This window comes from Eumetopias jubatus, unplaced genomic scaffold (genome assembly GCF_037043125.1).
Source record: "Eumetopias jubatus isolate StellerSeaLion01/CBP00866 unplaced genomic scaffold, mEumJub1_p1.0 scaffold_4, whole genome shotgun sequence".
In the NCBI taxonomy this organism is placed as follows: Eukaryota; Metazoa; Chordata; class Mammalia; order Carnivora; family Otariidae; genus Eumetopias; species Eumetopias jubatus.
Genome location: NW_028274810.1, coordinates 173,868,454 through 173,892,646, shown reverse-complemented (window position 1 = coordinate 173,892,646; position 24,193 = coordinate 173,868,454). Strand labels below are relative to the sequence as shown.

The 24,193-nt window shown below is 38.6% G+C and overlaps 1 pseudogene; it reads left to right on the top strand.

The window, feature by feature from the left end:
* Window positions 1-11,334: 11,334 nt before the first annotated feature.
* Window positions 11,335-11,888, top strand: LOC114213829 (programmed cell death protein 6 pseudogene; annotated as a pseudogene).
* Window positions 11,889-24,193: the final 12,305 nt, after the last annotated feature.

The following is a 24,193-nucleotide window of genomic DNA, read 5'->3' as shown; positions in this document are numbered from 1 at the left end:
GTATACATAACCAAGGAACATGGGAATATACACTTACTTTCAAATACAAAAAATATATTCAAATAAAAATTTATCATTCTCTATCAAATTGGTAATTTATTTTTTCAAATTGGTCAATGTTATAGGAAAAAGGTCATACTAATTCTGTGCTAACAGAGATACATTTGCAGTTTGGTTATATTCATCAAAAGTTTTAAACATGTATTATAGTGGACAGATAGTTAGGATGGCCCCCATGACCCTGCTTCTGGGTGTTCATGCCCTTATATCATGCCCTCCCCTGCAGTATCATGGGACCTGTAACTTATGCCAGCCAATAGAATGAATACAGGGGAAAAAAAAAGGTTACGCGTGATTACATGAGTATGTTACATAAGATTTTAACACTTGTCTTGCTGAAGTATATTTTTCTTGTTGGCTTGAAGAAGCAAACTGCCATGTTGGGGGCTACCTCTGTTAGGAGGCCACATGGCAGTGAACTTTCAGCTATCTCTAGGAGGTGAAGACACCCTCTAGCCTATAGCCAACAAGGGCTTTTGGTCCTACGGAAGCAAGGAAATGGATTCTTCCAACAACCTGAGTGAATTTGCAAGTAGATGCTTCCCAGTACAGCCTCAAGTGAGACCACAATCCCCATTGATGACTGACACCTTGATGGGTGCCTTAAAGAGGGACCAGCTAAATCGCATCCATACTCTTGACCTACAACAGTTGCAATCATAAAAGTGTGTTGTTTTAAGCTAAGTTTGAGATAATTTGTTATGCAGCAATAGATACTAATATGTTTGTATTAACCCAAAAGTCCTACTTCTAAGAATTTATCTAAAGAAACTTAGCCACAAGGATACTACTCATGATGGTATCTTATATTTATGAAAAATTAGAAACAACCAATATATGCAAAAATAGAAAATTTGTCAAATTATGGAAAATCCACACAAAGAAATATGATTTAGCTAACAAAGACTGTGATGAAAATACGTACATATTTTTAAAGAAAACTTTTAAATACAACTATAAATGAAAATGTAGTTTCTAAACCAGCTTGCATAATCAATTCCCACTTTAACTTTTTAAAGGTTTATGCATGTATAGAATATAGCGCTTACAGTTGCATACCCGTGTTAATAATAGTTTTCTCTGAGAGGTAGAATTATAGATTTTTTATTATAAGACATATGTTTTTACAGTTTTCTATACTAAACATTTCATGTCTTTGCAAAACAACCAGAACCTAAAAATGAATTTTAAATGCAAAATGAAGGGAAGAAAAAAGTCCCAGCTCCATGAAAAAGAAAAGGTTAAAGTCCAATGCAAATGTTAGTTATTTATGGTTATTAAATATAAGATGCAAATGTCCCCAGAGGCTTATAAACTGCTAACAATAATGACTACCCTTTTTTGAGCATTTACAATGAGCTAGGCACATGCTAAAACTTTGTGGAGTGCATTTGTTTGTTAAATCATGGATAAAAGGTTAGATTTGTCCCCTGTGTTCACAGAGAAGGGCAGCCCATACCCCTGGGCATTCTGCTAGTCATACCTCTACTTTACCCCTTGCTGTAAGGCAGTTAACTAGTGAGGCACATCATGACCAAGAGCAAAGGGATCACTGGTCACCCAGGACCTGAGTCAACTCCCTTAAATGTGGTCTGGGCACTGGTCCCAAATCAATCAACTAGTTTTGCCATTGCACAGCAGTTCTCAAAACCTTGCAGTTTGGGTTCCAAGGAGCCAGAGAGACGTTCTTTATTTGTTGTGGAGTCTACCACAAAAATAGAAGAGGCCCTTACCGCACACTTTCCCGTTGAATGACTGAAAACAACAGTTGCTCTTACAGATGCATGGAAAGAGCAAAGATATTTCAGTAGGCTTGAGGACAAGCTAAAAATTACCAGCTCCTCAGGAATTACTCATTCTGCTAGAGAACAATTGAAGGTTAGCCCTTCCTAAAAATCTATCTCACTTTGCAAACTGAGGTTAATCTTGGTTTAATGGACCTAGGCAAATCATGTAATGTCTAGGATCTCAGTTGTCCTCTCTGTAAAATGAATCTCTGTTACTTTCCCTAATTAGAGGCTAGTCAGGGTGATCTCTTGGTTCCTATCAAATTGATGGTATGTGATTCTGAAACAGAGTCCCTCATCCAGGTGTTTTATTAGTCAAAATTTTTTTAAAAAAGAAGTCTACAAGACATACCTATAACACTGACTCAATGAATGAGTAAAGCTTTCAGAAAGATTAATATATAGTGACTTTGGGCTTACCAAAAACCCTTATACAGGATTTCCTCTTAATGAACTCTACATGCTTCTAGTATAGTGCCTTCAACTGACCTTCCAGTAGAGTTCTATTGTCCTGCGGCTTGAAGGGAAGTTCCCTGCTCTTCCATGAGAGCAAGAGAACCAAAAACACCTGCTCTTTGATAGATTGACCACAGACAATCACTTCTTAGAAGGTCACTTTTATTGCTTTAAGTCAGTCTAAAGATTTTCTGTCTGAGAAAGTACAGCAATGACATCTGTTCATTCTTCAACATAGACCAGCCTTTTACCCACGATTTTTCAATATTTAAACAAACAGCGAAAACAAAGCTGTGCATCAGTGTTAACCTTGTAAACTTAAAAGTCTGCACCTGTACAATTACTAATTAGCATGTTCAGTAACAAAGCTGGTAGGTAACGGGTGACATTCACACCTCTTAATTGGTGCGATTAGCGGTCCTTTTGTTGTCAACCATTAGCCGCTCTCCTCAAGTGTAAAATGCCACAGGTAAAGGGACATTGGCAATGGGTGGAGTGAAGGGGGGAAGGTGAGAGTGAATAAAAGTTTGTAAAACAGATTAGGCTGATTTAGAGGGAAGGAAAAATATGGTCACTACAAGAAACTGGCTAAAACTGCCAAATGAATAGGAACATCAGCGATTGTATCTCCTTTTATTCTTTACTGACGGTGTAAATCCTGACTTTGTAAAAAAATCGACTCCCCCATTACGTTGCAAAATGGGAAGGCCCCACTTTCAGTAAAATTAATCATGAACAGGAAAATCAAATCAATTTTGTTTTTAAATGAAGGCAGGTATGTCTAGGGAGCTTTTGCTCTCCTAGCAATACACTATAATATTTACCAGGAGATTCTTGACAACAAATATCCATAGGTTTTTAAAATAGAGCCCAATTATACAAGACTCTTCAGGAATACAGGAAGCAAAATATATTTCTGCATTTCTTGTTTAATCCTCTCTTCTCTTTTTCAAAATAATAGTAGCAAGCTCCTCTCCAGCTCCTTGAGTAACTTCTTTATCTATCCAGTGTTGAACCCTCATCATCCATGACCAACAAACTTTTACTTAGGTTTCCTAGAAGGCATGGCCCTGTATTAGCGTCAGTCCTGTTTTCAGGTTTTAGCTTCCAGGCTTGGCTTTTCTATAGTTTCCTCATAGGTTTGTCTTCTTTTCTTCAGGATATGGCTTCATATGAAACATGCAGAAATGTTACTGTTCTCCTACTGACTAGAGTTTCCAATATTTCTTCAAAATAGGAGGGGTTACTGTGTTGTCATTCTGGGACCAAAATTTGATGTAGTATGTTTGTGTGCTCCATGAGGGCAAGAATTATGTCTCCTCCACCTATAAACCACCAACTTCTAGCCCCTATACACCTTCAATAAATAGACATTACTTATAGAATGTGAACGCTGATGTCAAGGAGATTTTTCTTTCTCCTAGCTTCCCTTTCACGTTACACAATTTTGACTTTTACACATTTCTTCTGGGGTGAGTATGAGCAGATTATTTACGATGCAAGTCGGATTTAACACAAATATGTACTTCATCCTTGTTTATAGACTCATCTTCCTTAGTTATAGACTCTCCAATTATCAGTCTTCCTTAGTTATAGACTCTTTTTCCTTAGTTATACACTCTCCAGTTATTAGTCAGAATAATGTGATCTGGGATAATGATTATATTTTTCAGCTACCTTGCTGCCATGTAAATATATTCTGTCTGATTGTATGTAAGCAGGAGTGTCATGCATGAAATCTGAGAAGTCCCTAAATAAGTACAACTGTCTGCAAAGGGAAAAATGATGCTTGGAGCTCTAGCAGCCATCTTGAATCATGTAGTGGACATCATGGACTAAGGATGGCAAAGCAATAAAATAGAAAGGGCCTCAGATTCTGATGACTGCTTTACCTACTCCTAGCTCTGTGCTACATATCATATTTATTTATCCATGAGACAAACTTCTACCTTTTTTAGACCTTGTTACTTGATTTTCTGTCACTTGTAGTGAAACCTGGTTCTAATACATCCTTCTGCTGGTAAGGTCAGTTGGGTAATTTAGTCAGGTTAAAACAGCAACTTAATTTAAACTATTCTTCCAACAGACACGTATATAAACTTGCAAAGGCTGATTAAATTTCACTAGGGCAGATCTTTATAAAAAGAATAAGTAACATATGTAAATATCACTTCCGAATTTAAATACAGTATTTAACTGCCCTAGATTTCACAATGTATTCATAGCCTTGAGAGGGGATAAGAAACCACTTTATAAGTCATTGATCCTTGTAAATTCTGTTTACATGTGTTTTTTAAATATGGCATGTCTGTGCTCTGTTGATGGTCAAGAGCTCTGTATTGTTAAATATCCTTCATGAACACTCTGGAGAATAAACCAGGAAGTGGTCTGTGACCTGGAAGCCCCTGCTGGGGTAGAGGGCAGTGCTTTGGGAAAGAATACCCATTTATAAAAGCCAATGAATTCTTTTTCTGAAGTGGCTGCCAGACACCACCACTCTAATTCAATGTTCACTAGCTCTTGAAGCTTCCTCTCCCCTTTCCTTCTACAAAGCCTTCCACACTCAGTCTACACATTCCCAATACCTGCTAGAATTAACCCTTTAAAAATAACATCTGATCATGTCATTTCACCATGAAGACACTTGTGATTCCTTGTTGCCTCTAGCTTGGTTATAAAATGGCTTGCACTTTTTCTGTCTTATCTTCCATGAACTTGCCCAGTCCTTTATCACACTTGCTCTATAAACATGATGAAAATTTCACCTTGTTCCAAATATGCCATGCCTTTCACACCCCTGCATTTGGAATTGGCCATTTTCTGTGCCTGAAATAACACCCCAAACCCCAAACTTGCTTTTTAGGATGTTCAGGATGCATCTCATGGATCTAAAAGCCTTTGTTCAAAAAGATTCAAAAGCCTTTGTCACTACTACAGACGAGGTGAACCACTTCCTCCCTCGCCCATATTCTGCCTTTTGTTCTACCCCCTGTCAGAGCACTTAACAGGTGATATTATAATTGATCTGTCTTCAAGTCTGATTCCTCCTGTGTGAGATGCTGGAGCTTTTCTAGTATGCAGCTCAATGTCCATAACAGAGTAGCAACTTGCTATGTCTTGCAGAATAGGCTAGATCCATGGCTGAGATAAGGTCATCCCAACAGAAAGGCATTTGTGTCTAAATGAAGATTTTAGGTTTGTGTGATAAGGGGAGAAATGAGATAAATTATAGGACTTATGCAGATGTTTTCAACTTCTTGGAAAAGATATTCATAGGAGTATACAGGAACATGCATGATATACTACAACCTACAGTATCTTTCTTCCTACCTTGAAGAGAAATTCAGCATTCCTAAGAGCTGAATTTTCCTAGAGTTAAAATTATGGAGTCATAGGATTCTATAGCTTAAAAGGACCTTAAAAATTATTGACTCCAACTTTATAATTTATAAATGAGAAAACTAAGGCCCAGAGAGATTAAAAGATTTGTCAAAGGACACCCAGCTAGTTAGTGTCAATCAGATCTGAAATCCTGGTCTCTTGACTCCAGTGTTCTTCAAACATTTCAGTTGTAAGTCCCTGGTTAAGGGCAGCCAGCAGCTGTGAAGCACACGGACTTTAATTTCAAGCTAAATCAGAGCTAAAGCACGGATAAACCCAAGGGTTTCAGCTACAAATTAAACAGGTGAGAGAAGATAAGTGAGATTATTTGATGAAAATTTTTAAATCATACACTGTTAGAGTGTAAAAGTCCGAGCCCCTAGTTTTCATAAATGAAAATAAGAAGGAAATGAATTGACTTCCTCCACCTCAATCATAAAGTCAGAGACAGAGACAAAACAAGAACTTTGAATGCAATTGTGATATGGACTTCACAAAACTCCTGTAGATAAAAGGAGATACTACATAGAATAATAGTCCTCTCTTCCAAAACACTGGAGCCTGTAGCTGGTCAATTAATTGAAAGTTAGGTAAATTGGAAATTGGTAAAAAAAAAAAAAAAGATACATACATACAACAATAATGACAATAATTTTATTTTAATTTTAAGTATGAATGTACACTTATTCTCCATATGTGGATAAACAAACTTCAAAAAAATATGTGAATTAATTTCTTATTGCTGCTGTAACAAGTTACCACAAGCACAGTGGCTTAAAATGATACATTATTATCCTATAATTCTGGAGGTCAGAAGTCCAAAATGGATCTCACTGGGCTAAAGCAAGGTGTCTGTAGGGCTGCAGGGCTACAGGGCAGCCTCCCATGGAGGCTCCAGGGAAGAATCTGTTCCTTGCCTTCTCCAGCTTCTAGACTTCCCCCACATTCGTTGGCTTATGGTTCCTTCCTATCTTCAAAGCCAGCAATCACCCCTCCAGCCTCTGTGTCTCTCATTACATCTCCTCCTCTCACTGTGACTCTACTACCTTTCTTTCAGTTGGGATTACATTGGATCCAACTGGATAAACCACGATAATCTCTCCATCTCAAGATCCTTAATTTAATCACATCTGTAAGGCCCCTTTGGCCATATGAGGTAACATACTCACAGGGTCTGAGGATTGGGATGTGATATCTTTGAGGATGGGGATGCGGGCATTATTCTGCCAAACACAACATGGCTGTGTGATTGACGACGAGTTTTCTTTCCTTCATCAGTCGTTCATAAAGTGTATTGTCTACGATTTCTAGTGTGTGTCTTTATATTTTTTTAAGATTTATTTATTTATTTGAGAGAGAGAAAGAGCGCATGAGCAGGGGGAGTGGCAGTGGAGAGGGAGAAGGATGAAGAAAAGCCCAAGCAGATTCCCCATTGAGCATGGAGCCCAACACAGGGGGCCCGATCCCACAACCCAGAGATCATGACCTGAGCCAAAATCAAGAGTCAGACACTCAACCAACTGAGCCACCTAGGGCAACCCTCTACTGTGTATCTGTAAAGTTAAAGTAATAATTTAGAGCATTTGGAAAGAAACCTGGTTAGAATTCTTCAGGTTGTCTCTCAATTTTTTTTATGATGTCTGTCCCACAACCAATTTCAAATTGATTTTTGAGGTGATTTGTCTTTTTTGGTCCTTCTGAAGTATTGATTTAGATGTTATAGATACAATTCTCTTTTTTGCACTCCTATGACACTGGTTGATATACTAATATACACACAATTACAGTAACAAGTACTCCTCACTTAAACAGTTTTGAAGACAAACAGCACTTGGTACAAATTGCTTCACTGTGGGGCATAAAGGTGACCAGGTTGTTGACAAGGGGCCAACTAGTTCCTGGTCCTCAGTGTGCCAGAAATAAATGAAAAGTTTTCTTCACCTAGTAGACTGTATAAATGAAATTGGTTTAAGAAAACTTCTGTTATATAAAGTGCCTTGTACATTATAAGGTATTCTATAAATATAAACTATCATTATTATTTCTGCTTTTAATTCAAGATCTGGTATTAAAAATTATACAAATAAACATTTATGATTGAATATGGATGATGCATGCCAGGTGGAGAAAAGCAGTCTAGGGAGACCTGGGTGGCTCAGTTGGGTAGGTGTCTGCCTTCAGCTCAGGTTGTGATCTCAGGGTCCTAGGATCTAATCCCACATCTGGCTCCTTGCTCAGTGAGGAGCCTGCTTCTCCCTATGCCTGCTTGTGCGTGCTCTCTCTCTGACAAATAAATAAATAAAATCTTTAAAAAAAGGAAAGAAAGAAAGAAAAAAGTAGGCTAGAAATTAGCCTGATGACTAGGGAAAGTCAGAACAACTTGAAAAAACATTCTGTTCAAGCCAAGATAAAATCTAGAATTAAATTAAGTTAGTTAAGAATATAGTCAAGTTTCAATCAATGAAGTCTTTAATTATAATTAATGGTTTATTTCCTTTATTAATCTGCTTTTAAGCCTACCCACTATCTCTCTGAAAATTTAGGTTTAACTGCCTAACTAAAGAGCTATTTTCAAAATATTTAATTGGCTGGAAAGAGTGTACTGAACTCTTCTTTCAGTTGACCTATCTTTTAAAAACTCAGCTATTTGGCTCATTAAACTATAAATGTATCCAGGCATCCTCGTGAAAGCATATTTTAACTCAGACTGAGTACTGCAGGGTAAAGCGACACGTACTAATATCTTGAGACAGTAAACACAGATAGTAAAATGTGACAGTATATGGATCAAAAAATCAGTGCTAAATCTAGAGCTGAAGGGTCTTCCCATAGATGTGTTCTTTTGCCCTCAAACTCTATTATTTTTGACTGCTGAGTCAGGAACTGTCTCCATCTACTAGGTTGCTAAGGAGGACAAGAGAGATTCTAAATGACCGTAAGAGGATCGGCTCCTAAGCACAAGGTATACTCACCCAAAGACATGGGTTTCTTTATCCCTACCCAAAGCACAAGCAAAACACACCTTCTGTATCATTTCCTGAAGCTGCCACAACAAAGAACCAGAAACTAGATGACTTAAACAATAGAAACTTATTGTCTCACAGTTTGAGAAGCTAGACTTCTGAGATCAAAGTGTTGGCAGGGTCATGCTCTCTCTGAAAGTTCTAGCAAAGGCCTCTCTCCTAGCTTCTGATAGTTCCTTGCTTGTGTTACCATAAACGCCAACCATTTCATGAGATTCTCCCTGTGTGCATTATCTATGTTCAAATTTCCCCTTTTTATAAGGGCATCAGTCACATTGTATTAGGGGCCCATCCTATTCCAGTATAACCTCATCTTAACTAATTACATCTACAATAACCCTATTTCCAAATAAGTTAATATTCTGAGGAACTGGGGGTTGGAATTTCAGCATGTGAAATTTTGGTGGACACAGTTCCACCCATAACACTCTCAATGGAGAAGCCATCATAATCATATGCTTCATACTAATTCTCCAAATAATTTTTAACTTTAATAAACAGCACCTGGTCAAATTTAACCAGCTACTTCAGTAACAATCGTAATCATAAAAATTATAGTGAGAGCCAGTAGAAACAATGAACAAATAAACAGATTAATAAAATAAAAGTTGATAAAAATTGGTGGGATCTGTTATTAGCTAGGAATAAGAACAACATCACCAATAAGAAAGAAGAAACTAACTGAGAACATGGAAGTATGAGAAGCAGAGAAAAGATTTAAAAAAGAAAAAGCAGAGGGAAAAGATCAAGTATAGGGGAGATCAGGAACAAGAAAAGGATGTCCACTCTTACCACTATTACTCAACATAGTATTAGAAGTTCTATCCACAGCAATCAGAAAAGAAAAAGAAATAAAAGTCACCCTAATTGGTAAGGAAGAAGTAAAACATTCACTATTTGGGGCACCTGGGTGGCTCAGTCGTTAAGCGTCTGCCTTCGGCTCAGGTCATAATCCCAGGGTCCTGGGATGGAGCCCCACATCGGGCTCCCCACTCAGCGGGAAGCCTGCTTCTCCTTCTCCCTCTCCCCCTGCTTGTGTTCCCTCTCTCTCTGTGTCTCTCTCTGTCAAATAAATAAATAAAATCTTTAAAAAATAAAAAATAAATTCACTATTTGCAGATGACATGATACTATATATAGAAAACCCTAAAGACTCCACCAAGAAACTGGTAGAACTGATAAATGAATTCAGTAATGTCACAAGATACAAAATCAATATACAGAAACCCACTGCATTGTTTTTAAGATTTTATATACTTAATTTATAAAGAGAGCATGAAGGGGGAGGGGGGGAGCGAAGGGGGAGGGAGACAGAGGTGGAAAGAATCCCTTAGAGCAGACTCACATTGAACATGGAGCCCAACATGAGGTTCAATCTCAGGACCCCAAGATTATGACCTGAGCCAAAGAGTCAGAGGCTTAATTGACTGAGCCACCCAGCCACCCCAAATGCACTGCATTCCTATACACTAAAAATGAAGTAGCAGAAAGAGAAATTAAGAAAATAATCCCATTTATAATTGCACTAAAAATACCTAGGAATAAACTTAACCAAGGAAATGAAAGACCTATACTTTGAAAACTATAAAACATTAATGAAAGAAATTGAAGATAACACAAACAAATGGAAAGATATTCCATGCTCATGGATTGGGAGAACAAATATTGTTAAAATGCCCATAATACCTAAAGAAATCTGCAGATTTAATGCAATCCTTATCAAAATACCAACAGCAGTTTTCATAGAACTAGAACAAATAATCCTAAAATTTGTATGGAACCACAAAGACCTGAAAGAGCCAAGCAGTCTTGAAAAAGAAGAACAAAACTGGAGTTATCACAATCCCAGCTTCAAGCTATACGTCAAAGCTGTAGTAATCAAAATAGCATGTATGGGGTGCCTGGGTGGCTCAGTCATTAAGCGTCTGCCTTCAACTCAGGTCATGATCCCAGGGTCCTGGGATCGAGCCCCACATCAGGCTCCCTGCTAGGCGGAGAGGAGTGCCTCTCCCACTCCCTCTGCTTGTGTTCCTCTCTTGTTGTGTCTCTCTCTGTCAAATAAATAAATAAAATCTTTTAAAAAAATAGCATGGTACTGGCACAAAATAGACACATAGGTCAATGGAACAGAATAGAGACCCCAGAAATAAACCCATAATTATATGGTCAATCTTCAACAAAGGAGGAAAGAATGTGCAATGGGAAAAAGACAGTCTCTTCAACATGGTGTTGGGAAAACTGGACAGCTACACACAAAAGAATGAAACTGGACCACTTTCTTGCAACCCACACAAAAATAAACTCAAAATGGATCAAGGACTTAAATGTGAGACCTGAAACCATAAAGAATCCCAGAAGAGGACACAGGCAGTAATTTCTCTGACGTTCGCGGTGTAAACATTTTTCTAGATATGTCTCCTGAGGCAAGGGAAACAAAAGCAAAAATGAACTATTGGGACTACATCAAAATAAAAAGCTTCTGCACAGCAAAGGAAACAATCAACAAACCAAAATAACAACCTACTGAATGGGAGAAGATATTTGCAAATGACATGTCCAATACAGGGTTAGTATTTAAAATATATAAAGATTCGCCTCTGCACCTCAGCCCAGCCTTGCCTGGGTCCATGGCCCCCTACCCCTACGGTCCTCCCTGCCGGCCCCGCCAGAGGTGTGGTGCTGTCATACCAGAGCTTTTGGGTAGCATTTTCCAGAGGGATGATAAAGACAGGAGCCAAGTGATAGCGGACAACGAGCTTCAGCAAGTACTGTCCAATGGCACATGGACTCCATTGAATCCAGTGACTGTCAGGTCAAACATATCTATGTTTGACTGAGAACAAGGCTGGCATGAACTTCAGCAAGTTCAATGGCACCTGGAAGTACATCACAGACTGCAGAACCTCTTCTACATTTATGACAGGGCCAACTCTGAGATGACTGACAAGAGCAAGCTAAAGCAAGCTCTCTCAGGGTACCGGCTCTCTGACCAGTTTCACAACATCCTCATTAGAAAGTATGACAGACAAGTACGGGGGCAGATCACATTTGATGATGTCATCTGAAATGCATCCTCTTGCAGAGGTTGACAGATATATGCAGGCATCATGATAGGGATCAGGATGGCTGAATTCAGGTGTCATATGAACAGTATCTGTCCATGGTCTTCAGCATCATATAACATTGGCCTTTGCAAATAGCTCTGTGACTTAGAGGAGAAAGACTAAAAATGTCAAATCTCTCTTTAAAGAAATGGAATGCATATGCAGCTAGATACTGTTCTTCCTTTAGATTTTATATAATTAATATTTGAGGAACTGACTGTACATATGAAGATAAGCTGATTAAGGTTTTTGCAAATGTAAAAATAGTTATAATCATAATTCACATACAAACATTTGATTTCAAACTGTTCAGCTGTGCCATGACATAAGGTATAATAATATTTCAGGTATCCTTCTTGCAAAAAATTCATCATGTGGATTTCTAGATAGCTCCAGTTCTATAATGGAAAGCCACTTTTATTAGCCAATAGGAATTTAAAAATAATACAGAATTTGCACAGAGGCTTTTACGTGTCTCACATTTTTAAAATGGGGTTTACTGTATTTGTTTGAATATGCAACATAAGCAATGAAGCAAATGTAACCCCCTGTCAAACAAAATATATATACACATATATAAAGAACTAATACAACTCAACACCAAAAAAAATCTTTTTAAATGGGCAGAAGACATGAACAGACATATCTCCAAAGAAAATATCCAGATGACCAACAGACACATGAAAAGATGCCCATCATCACTCATCATCAGGGAAATGCAAATCAAAACCACAATGAGATATCCCCTCACACCAGTCAGAAGAGCTAAAATCAAAAACACAAGAAACAACAAGCATTGGTAAGGATGTGGAGAAAAAGGAACCCTCGTACACTGTTGATGGGAATGCAAACTGGTACAGTACTATGGAAAACCATATGGAGGTTCTTCAAAAAGTTAAAAATAGAACTACCATATGATCCAGCAATTCTACTACTGGATATTTACTCAAAGAATACAAAAACACTAATTCAAAGGAATTATGTATCCCTATGCTTATTGCAGCATTATTTACAATAGCAAAAATTATAGAAACAACCTATGTATCCATTGATAGATGAATGGATAAAGAAGATGTTGTATGTATATACAATGGAATATTATTCAGCCATAAAAAAGAATGAAATCTTGTCATTTTCAACAACATGGATAGGTCTAAAGGGTAAAATGCAAAGTGAAATAAGTCAGAGAAAGACAAATATGATTCACCCATACGTGGAACTTAAGAAACAAAACAAATGAACAACAAAAAAAAGAGACAACAAAACCATACTCTTAACTATAGAGAACCAACCGATAGTCATGGGAAAGGAGGTAGGCAGATGGATTCGTGAAAGAGGTGAAGGGGATGAAGAGTACACATCGTGATGAGCTCTGAGTAATGTATAGAATTGCTGAATCACTGTATTGTACACCGGAAACTAAAATAACATGGATGTTAATTACACTGACATGTAAAAAGAAAAAGAAAAAATCAGAAGAAAAGGTCAAAAAGAACATGAAGTCTCCTATAGGAAAGCATGCTTATCGGATAAGAAGAAATTGTCCAAAGACTGAGTGCTGGGATACACAGGTGGCTCCCTATCCTATCTCAAACATCGGAGCACCTTTTATTTTATCGTTGATGCCACGATTAATCTACGGTGGTGATGGTTTAGAAGTGAAGGTTTAGAGGTGAAGTTGGCTATGGAAAACAAAGTCCATTTATCCAGTAAGGTACAAAGTAGTATGTGTTGTTTATAGTAAACATTTAAATGAAGTACAAGTACAAACTTTATTTTTAATTTATTTATTTGAGAGAGGGAGAATGCGTGAGCAGAAGAAGGGGCAGAGGGAAAGGGAGAGAGAGAATCCTCAAGCATATTTCCCTGCTGAGTGTGGAGCCCAATACAGGGCTCTATCCCAGGACCCTGAGATCATGACCTGAGCTGAAACCAAAAGTTGGCTGCTTAACCAACTGAGCCACCCAGGCACCAACCCCCACACCTTTTTTTTTTTTTAATACAAACTTCCATTCAATGAGACAGGTGTCAGGAAACAAACACTGGACTAAAATGTTGAATGCATTTGCCTCAAGGATACAATAGACACTAAACCAGAAGAAAATATCTCTTTCAAAACTTCCAGGGTTCTACAAGCCTTCTTACATACCAAGTGTTTTTTTCTTGCTTAAGAATCATTAAAATCTGTCATCTTTCTGCAAGGCCTCAGTTACCTAGGATCATTCAATAATTTTATGGATAGTTTACCGCTCACAATTTTTAAATTTCCTTCTTTTTCTAGCAACATTCCCCAGATGTATAATATATAGTTCTATGGGTTAGTAAACGGAACTTACTGAACGTACGAGCATCTGTGTTAGAGAAGCAGATGGTTTGGGACATCAGGTTGACTCTTTTAAACACAATAAACCATAATACATCTTAGAGTCAGTTCTCCTCATTTGTTTTTTCTTCTAAAAGGGTTTGCAGAATGTGCTGTCTCAGAGCCTCCTATACCATGTAATTCCAAAGTAATTATTAAATTAAAGGCATAAAAACTTTATCTTTGTTATTTTGCCTTCAATAAAACTGTTATCAGCTCTAACCCACTTTGTAACTGAGTATCTTTCAATTTATAAGGAAATATCATTTTATCAAAACTTACAATATTTGTGGGGCCCCTGGGTGGCTCAGTCGTTAAGTGTCTGCCTTCGGTTTGGGTCATGATCCCGGAATCCTGGGATCCAGCCCCACATCAGGCTCCCTGCTCAGTGGGAAGCCTGCTTCTCCCTCTCCCACTCCTCCTGCTTGTGTTCCTTCTCTTGCTGTGTCTCTCTCTGTCAAATAAATAAATAAAATCTTTAAAAAAACCACAATATTTGCTACTAAAGATCATGACTGTACAAAAAATAACATTGGGTTCTATTTTCACTCTGTCATAAACACAAATAGAACTTTGCACTATTTTTTTTTTTAACACCTGATATATTAGTTGGGACTTTTGGCTACAATTGCCAGAAACCAAGTATAATGTAACATAAGTTTTAAAGAAGAAATGTATTGGCTCATAAATGTGGAAAGTCTGAAGTTGCATGTAGCATGGCTGGATCTAGGAATTCAAATGATGTCGTCAGGTCTCTGTGTCTCCATCCTGTAATTATCTCTTCTTTTGCTCATTGTCTGTCCTCTCCTGCCTGACAAATAGCACACCATCTGAAACCCTGAAATACCCAGTACTCATAAGTGGACAATTGTTTTGTTTTTTGTTTTTTTTTTTTTTACTTTTTTTCCCATGGATTTCCCATAAGCTTTGCATCTTATTATGCTGATACTGCAATCTCTGAGCCAAATATTACTCAAAAGATTGTTATGTAATTGCCCACAAGTATACTGATTATAGTCATCTTTATCTACTCTATGTAATAAGGAAGAGAAACATGTTCATTTTCTAAGAATGTATTTTCCATGGCTATATCTTCATGCTATAAAACATCTGGAAGAAAATCAAAAAAATCAAACCAACAGCAACAACAACAGCATCATCAACAAAAGCCCCAGCAGTCTCAGTATTTCTAAATGCTGAGGCTATAAAATTAAAACACTGATTTCTTGATTGCATTTTTAATTTTCCTGAAGATATTTCAGTTTTACAACTGAGGCAAAACTCAAAGCGTACTTATGAAAAACTAGCAACTAATGGCCATTGGGATCTTTCTCCAAAGACACAAAATCAGTCTAGTGACAAGCATTTTAGAATGAGCAGGGATCTTAAGTTATATTTTCAAGATGCCAGGAAATCGGGAGCGCCCTGAGTCCTCCTCCTCCTGCCGCCAGGCTCCGCCACTGCCCTTCGGACTCGTCCTTCTGCCGCTCATGGTGGGGAGCTTCCCAGACAACAAGGGCCAAGCTCTGTCTGGCCAAAGCCAGCTCAACAGCAGCTTCCAGAGCCCACGGGGCGGCAGACTGGGTTGCGGTGCAGTTCTCTGTGGTCGCCATCCTCCAAATTGCCCACTAAGGATTGTTGCCTCTTCGTTCCCTTTCACATTGACCAAATGACATTGTGTGACTTCTAAGAGTAGGTCATAAAAGACATTTTGGCGAGGGGAGGAGCAAGATGGCGGAGAAGTAAGAGACCTAAATTTCCTCTAATCCCAGGAATTCAGCTAGATAAGGATCAAACCATTCTGAACACCTAAGAACTCAACAGGAGATAGAAGAAAAGAATATCAGCAACTCTCTGACAGAAAAGTGACCACTTTCTGGAAGGTAGGACGTGCAGAGAGGTGAATGAATCCCAGGTGATATTCCGGAAGAGAGATGGTGGGGGAGGGGGCCTCTGTCAGCCGATACCGTCAAGTGATAGAGCAGTGGAGCACAAAATCGGAACTTTTAGAAGTCGGCTCCACTGAGGGACGTCGCTCCAGTGGCTAAGCGGGGGGTGGAACCCTTGCGGGACAGTGTGGTCTCAGAACCCCCAGGGTCACAGAAAAACCAGGGGTGCCTGAGTGCAGCAGAGCTCCCAGGTATTGAAGGGGGGAAGCCAGCTGCAGAGACGGAGCTGAGGAATGGGCTCTCAGCTTGGGGTGGCCATAAACTGTGATCCAGGGCACAGTTGGGACACTACTCCTCCAGCAGGGACCCAACAAGTGGCAGATCCGGGGAGACTCCCCTTCCTCCCCCAGGAGGAGCGGCGCAGGAGTGCACCTCAGGGATCTGCTGGGTTTGGAGACTCCACACGGGGTCGTGTGCCAGAGACAGAAACGCTCCATCACAGGCCAGGTGAGCACGGAGTGCGGCCAGAGACCAGGGAGACAGGAGTGATTGACTGCTTTTCTCTGGGGGCTCACTGAGGAGCCGGGCCCCAAGTTCTCGGCTCCTCCAGGGTGGAGATTGGGAGGCCACCATTTTCACTCTCGTCCTCCAAAGCTGTACGGAAAGCTTGCAGGGAACAAAAACTCCCAAGAGCAAACCCGAGCAGATTACTTAGCCCAGACCAGCAAGGGAAAGGCAGTTCCACCCCCGGTAAAGACATTTGAGAACCACGGCAACAAGCCCCTCCCCCAGAAGATCAGCAAGAACAGCTAGCCAAGACCAAGTTTACCGATCAATGAGAACGGCAGAACTCCAGCGCTAGGGGAATACTGCACATAGAATTCGTGGCTTTTTTCCCATGATTCTTTAGTCTTTCAAAGTTAATTTTTTTAACTTTCTTTTTCTTTTTTAATTTTTCTTTTTCCCTTTTTCAACCAACATCTTATCAATCCCTTTTTTAAAAATCTTTTTTACCTTTCATTTTTAGACTTATATTCTATCCCTTCATATTAGTTAATCATATTTTTGGTATATATATATATATATATATGATTGTTCTCTCTTTAAAATTTTGGGATACAGCTTCTTCTAACAGACCAAAACTTACCCTAAATCTCTAGTGTATGGCTTTGTTCTAGTCTCCCACCTGATCACATTCTCTCCCTTTTTTTTAAATCCGCTTTCTTTTTTCAACCAACTTCTTATCTTATCAATTCTTTTTATGAAATCTTTTATAATTTAATCTTTATAGTCACATTTCATCCCTTCATTGTATTTACCCTTATTTTTGTACATATATAAGTTTTTCTTTCTTTAAAATTTTGGGAGGCACTTTCTTCTAACAGACCAAAATACACACAAAATCTAGTGTGTGGCACTGATCTGTACACCAGCCTGATCATATTTGATCATATTCTGTTTTTGTTTGTTTGTTTGTTTTTATCTTTTTCTTTCTTTTTTTTTTCTTTTTTCTTTCTTTCCTTTTCTTTTCCTCCGGTTTCAGGTCTCTCCTGATTTGTTTAGTATATATTTTTCTGGGGTCATTGTTACCCTGTTAGCATTTTGTTCTCTCATTCATCTATTCACCACTGGACAAAATGAAAGATGGAAAAAAAATCACCTCAAAAAAAAGAACAAAAGGCAGTACCGACTATCAGGGACCTAATCAATATGGACATTAGTAAGATGTCGGAACTAGAGTTCAGAATGACAATGTTAAAGATACTACCTGGGCTTGAAAAAATCATGGAAGATATTAGAGAAACGGTTTCTGGAGAAATAAAAGAACTAAAATCTAATCAAGTCAAAATCAAAAAGGCTATTAATGAGGTGCAATAAAAAATGGAGGCTCTAACTGCTAGGATAAAGGAGGCAGAAGAGAGAATTAGTGATATAGAAGACCAAATGATGGAAAATAAAGAAGCTGAGAAAAAGAGAGATAAACACTACTGGATCACAAGGGCAGAATTCCAGATATAAGTGATACCATAAGATGAAACAATATTAGAATAATTGGGATCCCAGAAGAAGAAGAAAGAGAGACAGGGGCAGAAGGTATATTGGAGCAAACTATAGCAGAGAACTTCCCTAATTTGGGGAAGGAAACAGGCATCAAAATCCAGGAGGCACAGAGAACCCCTCTCAAAATCAATAAAAATAGGTCAATACCCCAACATCTAATAGTAAAACTTATGAGTCTCAGAGACAAAGAGAAAATCCTGAAAGTAGCTCAGGAGAAGAGATCTGTAACCTACAATGGTAGAAACATTAGGTTGGCAACAGACCTATCCACAGAGACCTGGCAGGCCAGAAAGGACTGGCACGATATATCCAGAGCACTAAACGAGAAAAATATGCACCTAGGCTGCCATTGAAAATAGAAGGAGAGATAAAAAGCTTCCAGGACAAACAAAAACTGAAGGAATTTGCAAACATGAAACCAGCCCTACAAGAAATATTGAAAGGGGTCCTCTAAGCAAAGAGAGAGTCTAAAAGCAACACAGACCAAAAAGTAACATAGACAATATACAGTAACAATCACCTTACAGGCAATACAATGGCACTAAATTCATATCTTTCTATAGTTACCCTGAATGTAAATGGATAACCCTGAATGTAAATGCCCCAATCAAAAGACACAAGCTATCAGATTGGATAAAAAAAAAGACCCATCAATATGCTGTCTGCAAGAGACTCATTTTAGACCCAAAGACACCCCGAGATTGAAAATGAGGGGGTGGAAAATCATTTACCATGCTAATGGACACCAAAAGAAAGCTGGGGTGGCAATCCTTACATCAGACAAATTAGATTTTAAACCAAAGACTGTAATAAGAGATGAGGAAGGACACTATATCTTACTTAAAGGGTCTATCCAACAAGAATATCTAACAATTATAAATATGCCCTAACATGGGAACAGCCAATTATATAAGCCAATTAATAACAAAAGCAAAGAAACACATTGATAACAATACAATAATAGTGGGGGACTCTAACACCCCCTCACTGAAATGGACAGATCATCTAAACAAAAGATCAACAAGGAAATGAAGACTTTAAATGACACACTAGACAAATGGATTTCACAGATATATTCTGAACATTCCATCCTAAAGCAACAGAATACACAGTTTTCTAGTGCCTATGGAACATTCTCCAGAATAGATCACATCCTAGGTCACAAATCAGGTCTCAACCAGTACCAAAAGATTGGGATCATTCCCTGCATATTTTCAGACCACAATGCTTTGAAACTAGAACTCAATGACAAGAGGAAAGTCAAAAAGAACTCAAATACATGGAAGCTAAAGAGCATCCTACTAAAGAATGAATGGGTCAACCAGGAAATTAAAGAAGAATTAAAAAAATTCATGGAAACCAATGAAAATGAAAACACAACTGTTCAAAATCTTTGGGATGTAGCAAGGGCAGTCCTAAGAGGAAAGTATATGGCAATACAAGCCTTTCTCAAGAAACAAGAAAGGTCTCAAATACACAACCTAACCCTACACCTAAAGGAGCTGGAGAAAGAACAGCAAATAAAGCCTAAACCCAGCAGGAGAAGAGAAATAATAAAGATCAGAGCAGAAATCAATGAACTAGAAACCAAAAGAACAGTAGAACAGATCAACAAAACTAGGAGCCAGTTCTTTGAAAGAATTAATCAGATTGATATACCCCTGTCCAGACTTATCAAAAAGAAAAGAGAAATGACCCAAATAAATAAAATCATGAATGAAAGAGGAAAGATCACAGCCAACACCAAAGAAATACAAACAATTATAAGAACATATTATAAGCAACTCCATGCCAGCAAATTAGATAATCTGGAAGAAATAGATGCATTCCTAGAGATATATAAACTACCAAAACTGAACAAGGAAGAAATAGAAAACCTGAACAGACCTATAACCACTAAGGAAATTGAAGCAGTCATCAAAAATCTCCCAAAAACAGGAGCCCAGGGCCAGGTGCCTTCCCAGGGGAATTCTACCACACATTTAAAGAAGAATCAAGGGGGGCAGGGGGATGGGTTAGCCTGGTGATGGGTATTAAAGAGGGCACATTCTGCGTGGAGCACTGGGTGTTATGCACCAACAACGAATCATGGAACACTACATCAAAAACTAATGATGTAATGTATGGTGATTAACATAACAATAAAAAATTTAAAAAAATAAAATAAAGAAGAATTAATATGTATTCTTCTGAAACTGTTCCAAAAAATAGAAACGGAAGGAAAACTTCCAAACTCGTCCTATGAGGCCACCATTACCTTGATCCCAAAACCAGACAAAGACCCCATCAAAACGGAGAATTACAGAACAATATCCTTGATGAACATGGATGCAAAAATTCTCACCAAAATACTAGCCAAATAGGATCCAACAGTACATTAAAAGGATTATTCACCACGACCAAGTGGGATTTATCCCTGGGCTGCAAGGTTGGTTCAACATCCACAAATGAATCAATGTGATACAATACATTAATAAAAGAAAGAACAGGAACCATATGATCCTCTCAATAGATGCAGAAAAAGCATGTGACAAAATACTGCATCCATTCTTGATTAAAACTCTTCAGAGTGTAGGGATAGAGTGTACATACCTCAATATCATAAAAGCCATCTATGCAGAACCTACAGCGAATATCATTCTCAATGGGGAAAAACTGAGACCTTTCCCACTAAGGTCAGGAACACGGCAGGGATGTCCATTATCACCACTGCTATTCAACATAGTATTAGAAGTCCTAGCCACAGCAATCAGACAACAAAAAGAAATCAAAGGCATCCAAATCAGCAAAGAAGTCAAACTCACTCTTTGCAGATGATATGATACTTTATGTGGAAAACCCAAAAGACTCCACCCCAAAACTGCTAGAACTCATTCAGGAATTCAGTAAAGTGGCAGGATATAAAATCAATGCACAGAAATCAGTGGCATTTCCATACACCAACAACAAGACAGAAGAAAGAGAAATTAGGGAGTCAATCCCATTTACCATTGCACCCAAAACCCTAAGATACCTAGGAATAAATCTAACCACAGAGGCAAAGAATCTGTACTCAGAAAATTAAAAAATACTCATGAAAGAAATTGAGGAAGACACCAAGAAATGGAAAAACGTTCCATGCTCGTGGATTGGACGAACAAATATTGTGAAGATGTCAGTGCTACCTAGAGCAGTCTACACATTCAGTGCAATCCTTATCAAAATACCATTCCACTTTTTTCAAAGAAATGGAACAAATAATCCTAAAATTTGTATGGAACCAGAGAAGACCCCAAATAGCCAGAGGAATGTTGAAAAAGAAAAGCAAAGCTGGCGGCATCACAATTCCAGACTTCAAGCTCTATTACAAAGCTGTCATCATCAAGACAGTATGGTACTGGCACAAAAACAGACAGATCAACGGAACAGAATAGAGAGCCCAGAAATGGACCCTCAACTCTATGGTCAACTCATCTTCAACAAAGCAGGAAAGAATGTCCAATGGAAAAAAGACAGTCTTTTCAACAAATGGTATTGGGAAAACTGGACAGCCACATGCAGAAGAATGAAACTGGACCATTTCCTTACACCAAACAGAAAAATATACTCCAAATGGTTGAAAAACCTCAGTGTGAGACAGGAGTCCATCAAAATCCTAAAGGAGAACACAGGCAGCAACCTCTTCGACCTCCGCCGCAGCAACTTCTTCCTAGAAACATCGCCAAAGGCAAGGGAAGCAAGGGCAAAAATGAACTATTGGGACTTCATCAAGATAAAAAGCTTTTGCACAGCAAAAGAAACAGTCACAAAACCAAAAGACAACCGACAGAACGGGAGAAGATATTTGCAAATGACATATCAGATAAAGGGCTAGTATCCAAAATCTATAAAGAAATTATTAAATTCAATACCCAAAGAACAAATGATCCGATCAAGAAATGGGCAGAAGACATGAACAGACATTTTTCCAAAGAAGACATCCAAATGGCCAACAGACACATGAAAAAGTGCTCAACATCACTCGGCATCAGGGAAATCCAAATCAAAACCTCAATGAGATACCACCTCACACCAGTCAGAATGGCTAAAATTAACGTCAGTAAATGACAGATGTTGGCGGGGATGCGGAGAAAGGGGAACCGTCCTACACTGTTGGTGGGAATGCAAGCTGGTGCAGCCACTCTGGAAAACAGTATGGAGGTTCCTCAAACAGTTGAAAATAGAGCTACCATACGACCCAGCAATTGCACTCCTATGTATTTACCCCAAAGATACAAATGTAGTGATCCAAAGGGGTACGTGCACCCCAATGTTTATAGCAGCAATGTCCACAATAGCCAAACTATGGAAAGAGCCAAGATGTCCATTGACAGATGAATGGTTAAGAAGAAATGGTATATATATACAATGGAATACTATGCAGCCATCAAAAGGAATGAAATCTTGCCATTTGCAACAACGTGGATGGACTGGAGGGTATTATGCTGAGCGAAATAAGTCTATCAGAGAAAGACATGTATCATATGATCTCACTGATATGAGGAATTCTTAATCTCAGGAAACAAACTGAGGGTTGCTGGAGTGGTGGGGGTTGGGAGGGATGGGGTGGCTGTGTGATAGACATTGGGGAGGGTATGTGCTATGGTGAGTGCCGGGAATTGTGTAAGACTGATGAATCACAGACCTGTACCTTTGAACCAAATAATACATTATATGTTAAAAGAAAAAAAAAAAGATAGCAGGAGGAGAAGAATGAAGGGGGGGAAATCGGAGGGGGAGATGAACCATGAGAGACTATGGACTCTGAAAAAACAAACAGAGGGTTCTAGAGGGGAGGGGGGTGGGGGATGGGTTAGCCTGGTGATGGGTATATACTGAAGAGGGCACGTACCGAATGGAGCAATGGGTGTTATATGCAAAGAATGAATCATGGAACACTACATCAAAAACGAATGATGTAATGTATGGTGATTAACATAACATAATAAAAAAAAAAAGATGCCAGGAAATCACTGGGGATATTGACCAGTGTAATTCAGTCTCACAGCAGCAGTTTATAAATTTGATACTTTTTCAAAATCCTGTTTGAGTTAAACAGTACTTTATGTTACATAATAAACTACTTCAGAGGAAAACAAGAAGCTGGTTTACAATAAGGGTAACACTATCTTAAAATCCTGGGTGTAAGATGATAATTTTTCCGGGGTGCCTCGGTGGCTCAGTCATTAAGCGTCTGCCTCGGCTCAAGTCATGATCCCGGGGTCCTGGGGTCAAGCCCCGCATTGGGCTCCCTGCTAAGCGGGAAGTCTGCTTCTCCCTCTCCCACTCCCCCTGCTTGTGTTCCCTCTCTCACTCTCTCTCTCTGTCAAATAAATAAATAAAATCTTTAAAAAAAGAGAGAATTTTTCCATATTGGACTATCAATCTGAAATTAAAACACCAGAACTGTTCATCCATGTGTTATAAAGAATCACCTGATATTTTTTTTAAAGATTTTATTTATTTATTTGACAGAGAGAGAGTTAGGGAGAGCAGGAACAGAAGCAGGGGGAGTGGGAGAGGGAGAAGCAGGCTTCCCGCTGAGCAGGGAGCCCAATGTGGGGCTTGATCCCAGGACCCTGGGATCATGACCTGAGCCGAAGGCAGACACCTAACGGCTGAGCCACCTGGGCGCCCTGAATCACCTGATATTTTTACTTTGCCTTACACATATGACTTCTACTAGACAGTATTTTAATCTCAACTTAGTAGAATTAATAGGATTCCAGTATCTATACCAACTTCAGAGCTGAAAATATATTCAGAATGTCAAAATATTCATTTCTACCCTGTTATTTGAATCAACAACCTTCAGGACTTTGGTATTTAAAATGAAAATTTGTGATGTACCCCACCAAATTCTCATTTACAAAAGAAGCATCATAATAGCACTGTTTTACATGTTAGTGAATCACCACCCTGAAAAGTAATAATAGAAAAGAAACAGAATAGAAAGTCATCTATTCTTGTGAATGCAAGTGACAAAACATCTTCTGATTTAATCTTTTATGATATTCAAATTTTATGTGAAAGAAACAGCAAAGGCAAGTTT